Consider the following 12,691-nt stretch of genomic DNA (forward strand, 5'->3'; position numbering starts at 1 on the left):
TTTACCTTGCATTTGCGGCGCTCTAGAGAAAGAGCTAGGGTTTGGGAGAGAAGGCCTAACAACCTTTTTTTATTATTATTTATTTGTCAAAATTGAGTGGCCAAGAAGGTTGTGGATGGTGTATTTGATTGCCATTTTGGGATTGTTTTCCATTCTAAGACAATGTTTTCAATATTTTCCTACCCTTTTAGAAAATTACTTATCAAATTCTTACGGTAATCACTCCAATAATCATTTGTCTGATCATTCTCGTATAGTTACAAAGCATTCCCATTGAATTTATCATTAAAATAATATATTACGCTATTAACCTTTAATTTATTTATTTTTTAATAAAGGTTAATCCAAAGGCTATTAATCTTTGCAAAATCAAGTTTTATTGTTCCATTTTTAAAATATATTTTATTCTAATCATAATCTAATTTTTTACATTAGGCATATCATTGTAGAAACTCCTATTATCAGGTTGTGGTGTAAATTCACTTATTTACAGCATCCAATACAAATTGGACAAATCTAGGGTTGTAAACAAGCCGATACACTCAACAACTCGCTTGATACCCGCTCGGTTAAACTCGAGCTCGACATTGTACAAGTTCACTTGTTACTGTTGAAACTGACTCGATAAGCAAATGAATAAAATGATACATACCTAACTCACTCGACTAAAGTTGACGGGGGCTCGCAAGTTCGACTTGTTTAACTCGCGAATCGCCTGGCTCGTTTAGGGATCACGAGCTCGACTCGTTTAACTCAAGAATCACCTAGCTCATTTAGGGCTTGCAAGCTCGACCCATTTATCGCCGTTTAGGGCTCGCTAGCTCGACGCGTTTATCACCCGACCCGACCTACACAACAATGTAACTATGTTTGTGGACTATGTTACTAATCATAGATTTAATGTGTATACAATTAACTAATTAAGGGTATAATTAACATTATATGGACTATGTTATTAATTATTGATTTAATGTATATACAATTAACTAATTAAGGGTATAAATAACTAACATTATATGTACTATGTTATTAATCGTAGTTATAATTTTATAATTTAATAACTTAGCTAATACTTATTAGTATTACTTAATATATACTAAATTACAAAACATAGGACTAGAAATGTATGATATAAGTAATTACAAAGAAAAAAACCCTAGCCCCCTTCTAGTGCGATCCAAAAGGGAGGAAGGATGGTTTCTTCCCATTTTTTCTTGCTTTTGCTTTAGATTTTGCTTAGAATCCAGTAGCAGTGCCCAGCCTCCTCCACCGCTTTGGCCGTCTACTCCACATCTCTGTTCGTTTTCCTCCCTGATCTTTTGGCTTTGTTGGTTTTTGCAAGGGTTCTTAGATCGGCTTTTTCCGAAGCAGATTTACATTTTTGCTGCCGGTCCAAGTCCTATACGTGTCATTACACCTTCTTCCCCGGCGCCAACGAGTCTTGTAGCCAATTTAGATGATCGAGTCTTGGGCTTAATAAAGTAACAAAAGAGCCTCACCACGGGTTCGTAGATTAATCAACATGACTTGTTAACTGGGCTCGAGCTCGAGTCGAGTCGAGCCACTCGAGTACTCAACTTGGCTCGAATATTCCATTCTAGTGAACCCAAGCTCGATCCCGAGCCAATATAATTGCCCAACGAGTTGAGTTCGAGCAAGAGTTTCCCAACTCAGCTCGAGCTTAAGACCGGCTCGATTATATGCCCTCTAAAACGAGCCGATCCAGGATTGCTAAAACTCGGCTCAACTCGTTTACAGCCCTAGACACATCGAATTAAAACACAAAATAAAACAAAAAACATAGGATTAGCAAACCCATTGGTTTCCCATCAACATCACCAGATCCACCTACACCCTCCTCCCTCCTTTTCCACCGACGGGAGCCAAAACCATCGTCTTTATCACAAACACAAAACCTCTGGCTTTATCACACATCAGAGGGAGAAAATTTTCTTTCTTCCTAACGACATACTGTTCTGAAGAGGAAGAGGGCGGCAAGACTTGCTATTCAGATGGCGTCGTTGGGTTTTGTGGCTTCGATGACGCTGTAGCAGGCAGAGAGGGAGATGGGCATTTTGTGTACTGCAAGAAGGGGTAGAAAGGCTATGGAAGATCTGGTTTTGGCTATGGTTTTGAAGAGGAAGAGGTAGGCAAGGCTTGATATTTTGATGAAGTCGTTGGGTTTTGTGGCACCGTTGATGCCGTCGTTGGCAGAGAGAGAGATGGGTATTTTGTGTATTGCAAGAAAGGGAGAAGCTATGGAAAATCTGGTTTTGGTTGCTTTAACATAGGTTTGTGGTATGGAAATAACTTCTATGTGGTCTGTGTATAAAACAAGGGTTTTGTGCAAACCATTCATTGGTTGCCACATCAGCTAGAACACTCTAAGAACAAATAAACACGCACACATGATTATATCAGGTTTTATTAAATTTTTTTTTAAAAAAAAAATGTAGAGGGTGGGATAGGGAGGTGGGGGCGGTTCACCACCACCTCCATTGGCTGGGGGTGGCTTCGAACAACCCCTTTATGGCTTGGGGGTGGCCGCGAGCCACCCCTGTGGCCTGGGGGGTGGCTGTGAGCCACCCCCTATGGCCTGGGGGTGGCCGCGAGCCACCAGCCACCCTAAATGGCCGCGTAGTAGCCGCGCGAGCAACCCGAGGCCATCTAGGGTGGTCTCGCCTAGGGGGTGGCCGCGAGCCAACCCCTTAGGGTGGCACGCAACCACCTAGCCACCACTGGCGGCCACCCATGCCAGTGGAGTCAAAGAGGGAGAGAGATCTGATTGGGTGGTGGGCGGCGGTTCTATTCGATCGGCGGCGATTGGCGGAGGTTGGCGGCGATTGACGGAGGCTGATGGTGGCTAAATGGCTATGTGGGGAATTAATCCTATACTTTGCAAACATGCTTTTTTTTTTTTTTTTTTTTGCAATTTTCTGAAATAGATGATGTGTTAGATGCTGAGTGGTTTGCACAAAAGTTGGCTTTTGTGCAACGACCACACACCAGCAACTCTCTTGTGGTATTGCTGTCCTTAACGCACTGAGAGTCTAGTTTTGGGTGAGATGATCTACAGCTTGTTTGGCAAACTATAACGCAGCTCCCAACACGCCAATGCACTGTTCCTATTTCAGACCTCGTGCAGTGCTATCCTGCAACCAAAGCCCAGCTTTGACTTGAAACACCTACAGCCTTGATAAACAAAACATGCAAAATGACCCAAAAGCCCTTAGGTCATAAATATCCAAAGTAGCTTGACCTTTCTTCTATTCCTCCTCTCCTCTTATTCAACTAAATGGAAAGTCGCAACTTTCTCCCTCTTTTCACACAAGCGGTAGCAGAAACTTCTTGCACTAAAAAAAAATGTCTTCTTCCTCCCTCGCACTAATTCGTCTTCACCTATTATTTGCTTAACACCATCACCATTTGTGTTTCACCCTCCTTCCTATTTTCGTCATTCTCTTTGCCCTTTCCCCATTCTCTGTCCCAGCATATGTGACGATCAAATGGGAAAGGGAATCAACCGCACCTTCATTGGCTTGGTGACTGGGTTCTCTCTCTGAACCTGTGTGCAGCCGGTGAGTTGATCTCTTGCGAATCGGTGTTTCACTACCTCATTAGAATAGACAGAATATATATATATATAGTTGGAAAAACCTACTACTCTCTATTCTTCTCGCTCCAATAGGCTGTAATCCCTGGCTGAAAAAACCCACTGCTCTCTATTTCTGTAATATGCATCAGGACAGTATGAGACACGCAAAGATACCTCCCTAGACTAGATCGACGACCAAGGTGAGTGGGTTAAACTTCCTTAGTTTTTTCATGCATGTGTTTACTGCATATTGTCATTTTACTGGTTGAGTTTGGAAATGAGAGCATTATCCAGCACTGCACAATTCCTTCGTCTTCCCTCTAAACGTGCAGTATTTTTATGAAGGGTTTAGTACCAACTCTTTTGAATTTTTTGATTTTACATTGTATAAGAATGCTCCTGTGTTGTGTGTAGCATTTGTTGTACAAACCAATTTGCATAAGTGAGAAGGTATAAGAGAAGTGGTGTTGGTGTGATTGTCTTTAGAGAAGAAAGATAATTTTTAAATGCTAGGATATTGGTCTTTTTTTTACAAATTTTACGTTTGTAAAGTTCTCTTTTTGTAAATGGGATAGTCAAGTTCACATTACTCCTCAAGAGTTGTTAAATTTATGAAATTTACCTTTATTTTTACATAGAACTTACGCCTTATAGGACAATTTACCCTTTTACACTTGTGTTGAGCCAGTGCAATGAAAAATGAAAGGCATATTCTATTAACATGCTATTTTGATTCGGACAATTTGTTGTCGAACATATTTAATTAGTATAAGCTCGTAATATGCAAAGAATGTGTATCCTTTCACGAACCAAAGTAACAACTTATGGAAACAAAAGGAGAGTCAATGAAGTGACTTGGTTTTAAGGAGATGTGATTTTTAGTCAAATGCAAAAAAGAAAGTGACTCTTATTTCTTTCACAATTCAAATAGAAAATAATATTCACTTAGCACTAAGAGAACGGTAAGTGCTAAGTGTTAAGTTGTAATTTTCTCTTTCATCTCTTCGTCTCTCTGTAGGTATAATTTTAGTGGATTGGGTCAAACAATGTTGTCAAATATTTGCTTAACTAGGAGGTACATGAGTTAATACAAGAAAAAAGAAAGAACATCAATTGAGTTTCAGATAATCATTTGATTACAAATTACAATATTTATTAATTGTTATTTTATAATTTGAACATTCAATAACATTTTTTAGTTAATCAGAAACAACCAGTTACTTTTTACAAGTCTAAACCATTAGTTGAAGAATTGGACATATAAAAGCTATTATATTTTAAAAGAAGGGTTAGGTATCGTGTAGGGTGTGGTATAAATATAACTTGTACATGATTATTGGCGGACATCTTTGTGCATCTAAACATTTCATTTCTATTATTTCAAATCGTGTACCAAGTGTTAGACAAATTAACTTCTAAATGAAAATGCCAATAAAACTTGGGCCTTGAAGGTCTGACCACCTCTTTTGTTGTTCCTTTACCTATACGGCGGGATTATGAAATAATAATTGTAAAGCACTAATATGGATATCATTTATTTTGCAGTACGATGGGTATAATCTACGACCATTCCAAGTGAAACAACCACAGGTAGGTTGTGCAATCTTCTTAAACCATCATGTTTCTTTGATTGCATTTGTTTGTGTTCATATATAATTTCAGCATTCTGTTTATTAGTTTGATGATAATGGCTTACACTTGTAACGTATACTATTTTAAGCAATATGTCCAATATTTTATAACTGTATTCGCAGATGTCCTACTTTACTACACCACGCAAGTCCCCAAGGAAGGCGGGCAAGGGTACCTCATCCCCTTCACAGGTCCATTCACCTCCCAAGAATCAAAAATGGTAACCAGAGCATGAGGACACATTGCTAGCAGTTCTTATTACTCTCCAAGAAGAAGGTGTTTGACCACCTTATGGGAAAGAGCTAATACCTCGTATAACCAACAAGCTAAACAAACGTCTGTCGGATGGCAGTAGCTACATATCAACCTAGGTATCTCGAAAGATCGGTTATCTGAAATATTTGCATAGGGATTACACCCAACTGAAAAATTAGCAGCATGGTACGAGGTATGGGTGGGTTGACGAGCTGGGGACGATTGTACTGAGTCCAGATCAATGGGAGCATTTTTGAACGGTAAGTCCGTACAATTGACATTCAAATTTATTGGTATGCACATTGACTTTTGATTATTATATACGTGATTGATTGTTCATTCTTTGGTTTTTTGTAGACACCGGGGTTGTGTAAATACTACAAATTTCGACTTGGGCCACCTGCGAATTGGGATAGACTGTGCTACGTCTTTGAGGGGTCAACAGCCACTGGACAGTTGGGGTATGCTAGCACACAATCCCCTCTAGGTTTTGAACGTCATAAATGGGGAGTCGATCTGAATCTTTCACCCGCAATCGTAGATCTAACTCAGCCCAATTCATGTTCCCCATCAAGGTCAAAAGCAAAAGGGAAGGCAAAGAGGCACGCATCCCCGACACAGTCATCGTGGGGCAGCAAGCGTTCAAGCTTAGTGGGCACTGGAATTTTTAGGCTTTGCATGGATTAATTAAACTTCTTACAGCATCAATATGAGAAGAAAATGAATCTAAGCGATGGCGTAGCTTTACCTGGGGATGCTCTTTCTCAAGGGGCCCCCCTACCCAATGTCCTTCAGAAGATGTCATAGACAAAATTAACGTATTAGCGAAGGAGATGTCATTACCCATTTCTGCATATCTTAAGGCGTGTAGGGCCATCGAGAATGAAAATTGGGCTAAGATAGGCCTTAAAATGACTGATGAGAGGCAACGTGGTTGGTTGTTGTGTTGCATTTCGCCTGACTATGACTGTGCACATGACTATAAACACTATTTCTAGTGTATATTTTGTTCACCTTCTCCGTCTTGTTGATTATTGGGACGTCAACATTTTCGGGCGTACTACTTGTTTTAATGTGTGTTCAATTATACTATCATGGCTTAATGACTATTTGTATGTTAACTATGACTGTGTTTAGTTAATCATATCGTAGCAAGTTACTTACTCCCTTAAACTGTGTTGGGTGATAAATTTTAATTATATTTACACAATTCGTATATTGAAGTTGTTTATTTTAACGTGGCATGTGATGAATATTGAATAGCAATGTGACATTATACACTGGTTTAAAGTGTAGGTTTATAACCATGAATGAAGCTGGAACATCGGCTGGTTATGCTGGGTTTACACACTGAGAAGATACCCTCGATCCATTACCTGATTCAAGTTCGGATAGCTTAGAATTTGGAGGTGACGATGACGTCGATACGGATCCACAACTTATTGAAGAGTTGGAGATGCTGCTCCTTCGCATATTGGAGCTGGTGGAAGAATACTACAAACACTTAGCGCACCCGGAGGTAGTTAGGGTGGCAGGCAGACGACAAAGGGATTCAAAGTTAACTGGTCCTATATGGGTACACTGGGTGCTTACACACCATAATGAAACAACATGCTACGAGCGATTTCGGATGTCACCAAGGACCTTCTTGAACTTGTGTAACACATTGAAAATGAATGATTTTCTACGAAGCAGTCGTTATGTTAAGATAACGGAGCAAGTAGCTGCATTTTGCTTAGTAATGGCACATGGCCACAAGCAAAGGGACGTGGCTGATAGGTTACAACGCTAGTTGAAAACAATAAGCAAGTATGTTAATGCGGTTGCGACATCGCTATGCTACCTTGGGAAAATCATACAACCAACTGCAGCAGAAGTGCCTCACCCATACGTCATGAAAAATAGCATATACTACCCGTGGTTCGCGGTAAGCCGCTATTTTGTTATTACACGTACATGTTTTTTCTTAAACCTTTTGTCTTTGTATTTATTTTTATTTTTATTTTCTTTTGACTTTATACATTTATATGTTGAAATAAGTTTTGGTTATTCGAATTTAGGATTGCATTGGAGCTATTGATGGCACTCACATTAAAGCGAAGGTGCGAGGTAAGAATAGTGTGCCCTATCGAGGTCGAAAGTCAACAACAACACAGAATGTCATGTGTGTGGTGGATTTCGATCTATGCTTTACATACGTCTACTCCGGTTGGGAGGGCAGCACATATGACTCGCGCGTTTTCTTGGAGTGCATTAACGATCCTAAAGTCCGCTTTCCAACCCCAGTCGGAGGTACAATATAAAAAATTATGTTTGTTTTGTGCAATTTGCATGAGCTGTGTGACTTAATTCGCAATTGTACCTTTGATGTCTTGCGAAAATGTATTTTGTTGTGTAGAAAATTATTACTTGGTGGACTCTGGATATAGTTGCTACAAGGGGTTTCTACCTCCACACCGCAACGAACGATACCATTTAGAAGCCTTTCGTAAATCGGGGGTCAAACCTAGAAATGCGATGGAGTTGTTCAATTATAGGCACTCCTCCCTTTGATCAGTTGTTGAAAGAACGTTCGGTATTTGGAAGGCTCAATTTTAAATATTCGAAAATATGCCACCGTATCCGATTGAGAACCAACGACTATTTGTGGTAGCGTGTTGCGCAGTTCACAACTTTATTCGCAAGGATTGCGGTAAAACTGATTCATTATTTAAGGAAGCTCTACAACAGATAGATAACCAAGATTGGGTTGGTATGTCATTGCGTGATCGTATGCCAAGGATTCAATATGTAGAGCCAGGACTACGACCAGACCGCACGAAGACAAGTAAAGAATACATGCTTGCTTACCGAGCCGCGGTGGCGGAACACTTGTGGAGTACCGTTCAGTCTGAATGGTTCATGTTGGAGCTACATCGAACTTTTAGTTTGTTTTTTTGGTATAATATATATGTGTTGTATATAGATATTTTTGTAAGTCGGTTTATCAATGTTCTTTGATTACTATCATTAATGTTGGGCTTGATGTTTAAGTTATAATATGTTATAGACTTCGCGCCTTAGCCTACTACTTTTTTGGTTGTAATAGTAGAATTGCTACAACTATGTTATATATTCAACAGTGGATCGATGTCTATTATGCACAATCATTATCTGCAACCAAGCCTCTTGGGCGGACATGTCAATTAATTAAAAAAAAAAAAAAACATTCGTGTCGATGCAATTGGATTAGATGAGATTTAATTGTCTTGATAACAAATGATCGAAACAACAACGAGTCGAACGTATAGGCAAGAATCAGTGGCAGGGCCACATTAGTGTTTGGGGGTGACACGGCACCCCCAAACATTAAAATAATAATAATAAAAAAAAAAAAAGTCTTCTTCTCCTCTCCATCAACTTCTCTTTATCATCTTTATTTTCCTCGTACTTTCTATAAGAGGTATACAACATAGCCAACGGCTATGAATTGGTATAGAAGTTGCTGGAAGATTGAATTCGGGAAAGTGGAATGGTAACAAAAGCCTTGAAAAGCTCATATTTCCATGACCACGTGTCAAGTGATGGCAATCCAAACAAGCTAATGGGGAAATAGCTGTCATGTGTTTTTATGCTTTGCATTCACAGTTGTGCGTTTTTAGTTGGAAAATTGCTAGTTTTTTAAATGGGTTGAATTGTTAAAGGGCTTTTACGCCAAATATATATCACCATATGTTTTTAGGCTTTGCACGACTTTAACCGTATGTTTTCTTTTTATTAGTACCTATGTGTTATCTTACTAATATATCAATATTGATACATATTTATTAAGTTTCTCTGATATAACTTTTCTTAAACATGATGTAATAAAACTTTTCATTTCTATTTTAAATTGTTTTTATCACATATAATATATATAGAAAAAGAAAAAGAAAAAAACCAAAAAAAAAAAAAAAACAATGCTGTCAACGGTACCTCCAAAGATGAACTCCTAGCTCTGCCACTGGCAAGAATGTATTAGGACATCAACGTATTAGAGTATGTTAAAGGTATATTGTTAACAAATTAAGTCCCATATAATTTGAACAGACAGTAGCAAGTTTCAAACGAAAATTGGTCTGCCACAACGTAGATACTAATTCCAACTAAATTACAGTAAGTAAGCTCATATCTGGAAGATATTAACATATCTAGAATGGCAACATATGTTTACAACTACCGTCCGATGATCCGCTAGGAAGTATGCTTGGGGCCAACATAATCCCCAGGAGTAAGGCACATAATGCAACCACGATGAACTATAATCGCCTGATGGTTGCGTCTCTGTTCATAAGTTCATCGCCCAACAATTGATTTTTTGTAGTTAACTCAGGCATAAGATCGCGACAGCCTTCACATAATAGGGCGTCAAACCATTCAAAAAACCTGCACTGCGGTTCGCCCGTGCCAAACCTTAACAAAACTCTTTAACATGTACACATAATGCTATTAGTTCTTATAATTGTACTAATAAAAAATGTAAATGTATGGTAATTTCGGTGTCGTTCGAAAACATGATCTCTATCACTAGAATAGTAATCAATATTTTTTTTAAAGCAATGATGTAGAAGCTCTCTAATGCAATCCGAAACAAGCCCTTAAAATTTAAAAGAAAGCGTTATTGTTGTTCATTCATAATTTCAGGTAATTATTATTATATACTTTATACAATTCAAATATATATATATAAAATATCTTACAAAAGTAAGTGATAGGACTTACTGAAGTAAGTGATAGAAGAGGAGGAGATACAAGAGGAAATCGGAATAAGGGGAGGGCTAGAGAGCTTCAGTTATAAGCTTCTTTGTTCAAAAGCCTCTGCCTTACAATGGGGAGAGAGGTGTCGTTATATAGGCAAATGACAATCAGTAAAACAAAATACAATCATGAAGCAAATAGTAAAAAGTAGATTCCGCAGCACTGTGTAGTCCGCGGTCAAAAGTAAACAGTAGAAAGCATGCACACTGTTGAGTCGGCGCCAATCTGGAACAGTGAAAGTTGTCAATCTGAAATAGTAACTGTCGGCACTGTAATGTCGGCAAACAAATCATAAATAGTGAGTATGAATAGTAATCTTGCACAGTGTGTCGGCAGCAACAGTAACAGTGAACAGTAGTTTGGCACAGTAATCTTCAAATAGTAATCAGGAGAAAATCTTTGAGAAAATTCTTGAGAAGAGGGGAAACCAGCCGTTATGAGCTAGTCTGTAAATTTGAATAATAAACCAGCTGTTATGAGCCAGTTTTAACCATCTGAGAATCAAAAGCCGTTATGAGGCCATTCTTGAAGTCTGGAGAGAAAAAGGCTGTTAAAAGCCAAAATAATCAATCTTCATCATCAGAGATGGAATCAAGAAAGGTTTTAATCCATTGTTTCTTCTTAGAAATAGTTGAAGAGGAGAAGAGAGGAACTGGAGGTGGAACAGGAGCCAAAGGTGGCAAAGTAGTTGAAATCTTTTGAACCAAATTCTCAACATTTTTGACAATTGGGTCAATTCTAGGGGATTTTTCCTAGGTTTTAGCTTGAAACCAATGTCTTTCAATTTTTTCTTCATTCTTGGCATAACTCCATCTTAGAAACCAAGGAATTCTGAATTTTTTAGCAAAATGAAGCATAGGAGGGAAAATGGGATTGTAATCATTACAACAATCGTCACAGGTGATATGGGCTGAAAATAGATGGTAAGCATGAACAAGCTGTGGAGGGAGAACATTTAAAGTAAGGCCAAATTGACTCCACCACTGGTTAAACCAGGCAGGGAGAAAACCATGAAAATTCTTATCAAAACTGATAAACCAGAAATGTTTAAATTCGGAATTTTGGAAAAAGCAAAAATTGGAACCAAGCATTAACATAATCATAATAAGAATAGGGAATGTGGGAATTTGAGGAAGGTTTTAGAGAGGAAGGATGGGAATTCCAATCATCGATAGTGATGAAATTAACAAAATATGCTATAGTGCCAATAATCGTTTTAGGATTCTTGGTTTTGCTAAAAAGTGGTCTGAATCGAATAGAATTGGTATGGATTAAAATATCAGTATAAAATGATAAGTCTTTCAAAGGATGTTCAGGAATCCAGTGAAAATTCGGGGGAAAATAAGAATGAGCCAACTGCTCTGGAGTCTTAGAATGATTTTCAGAAGAAAATAAATACTGAGAAAAGGGGAGAGTAATAAAGGGAATGGTAATATTTGCAAAAGGGGGACTAGGTTCCTCAGAGGGAGCCATAGTTTCAGGTTTAGAGAAATGACGAAAAGCAGAAGGATTTGACTGAGAAATTTGAGAGTAGAAAGGGGAAAGACTTGAGAATTGAGTAGCAATAGGAGTATTAGGAGGAGGGGGATGAGGAATAGAAAGCTCAGGTTTTAAAACGGGGTTAATCTTTGCCTTTTTTGCGGGCCATTGTGGCTCTGCAAAAATTCACGAGTAAGGAAATCAATGATTGAATTATTAGAACCTTTAATATATTCAATATCAAAATAAAAAACGCTTAAAATGGCTTGCCATCTGGCAAAAATATGTTTTGAATCAATATTTTCAACATCCTTTTTCAAAATATACTTAGCAGATTTCCAATCAATGCGTAAAAGAAATTTTTGATTAAGTAAATCAGACTGAAATTTAGTAATGCATAAAACGACTGAAAGAATTTCTTTTTTAATAGTACTATAATTAATTTGCGCTTTATTCCAGGATCCAGAATAAAAATGAATGATTTGTTCAGGATATTCAGGGGGAGATCCTGGAGAGACAACCTGTTTCAGAATACCTCCAAATCCAATTTCAGAGGCATCAGTATCAACAATCTTGAAAGAATTATCAGAAGGGATACCTAAGCAAGAGAGAGTTTTGACATGAAGCTTAATTTCTTTGATAAGAGAAGTATGAATATCAGACCAAGGGGGAGGATGATCCCGCAACCTGTCAAACAAAGGTTTGCAGTGCTTCCGTAAATCTTTGTAGAAATCAGCAATATAATTCAGAGAACCAAGAAATCTTTGGAGTTGGGATCTATCAGAGATAACATCAGGGAATTTGTCAGCAAATTGCATAGCCCTGTCAATAGGGCGAATTTGACCTTTAGAGATATCAAATCCAAGAAATCTAATCTTATCCTGGAAAAGTTTGATCTTTTTGGCTGAAACAACAAGCCTGTTATGTTTGATGGTTTCTAGAAACGATTTCCGA

This window comes from Corylus avellana, chromosome 6, assembly GCF_965113065.1.
Source record: "Corylus avellana chromosome 6, dhCorAvel1.hap1.2, whole genome shotgun sequence".
NCBI classification, from domain to species: Eukaryota; Viridiplantae; Streptophyta; class Magnoliopsida; order Fagales; family Betulaceae; genus Corylus; species Corylus avellana.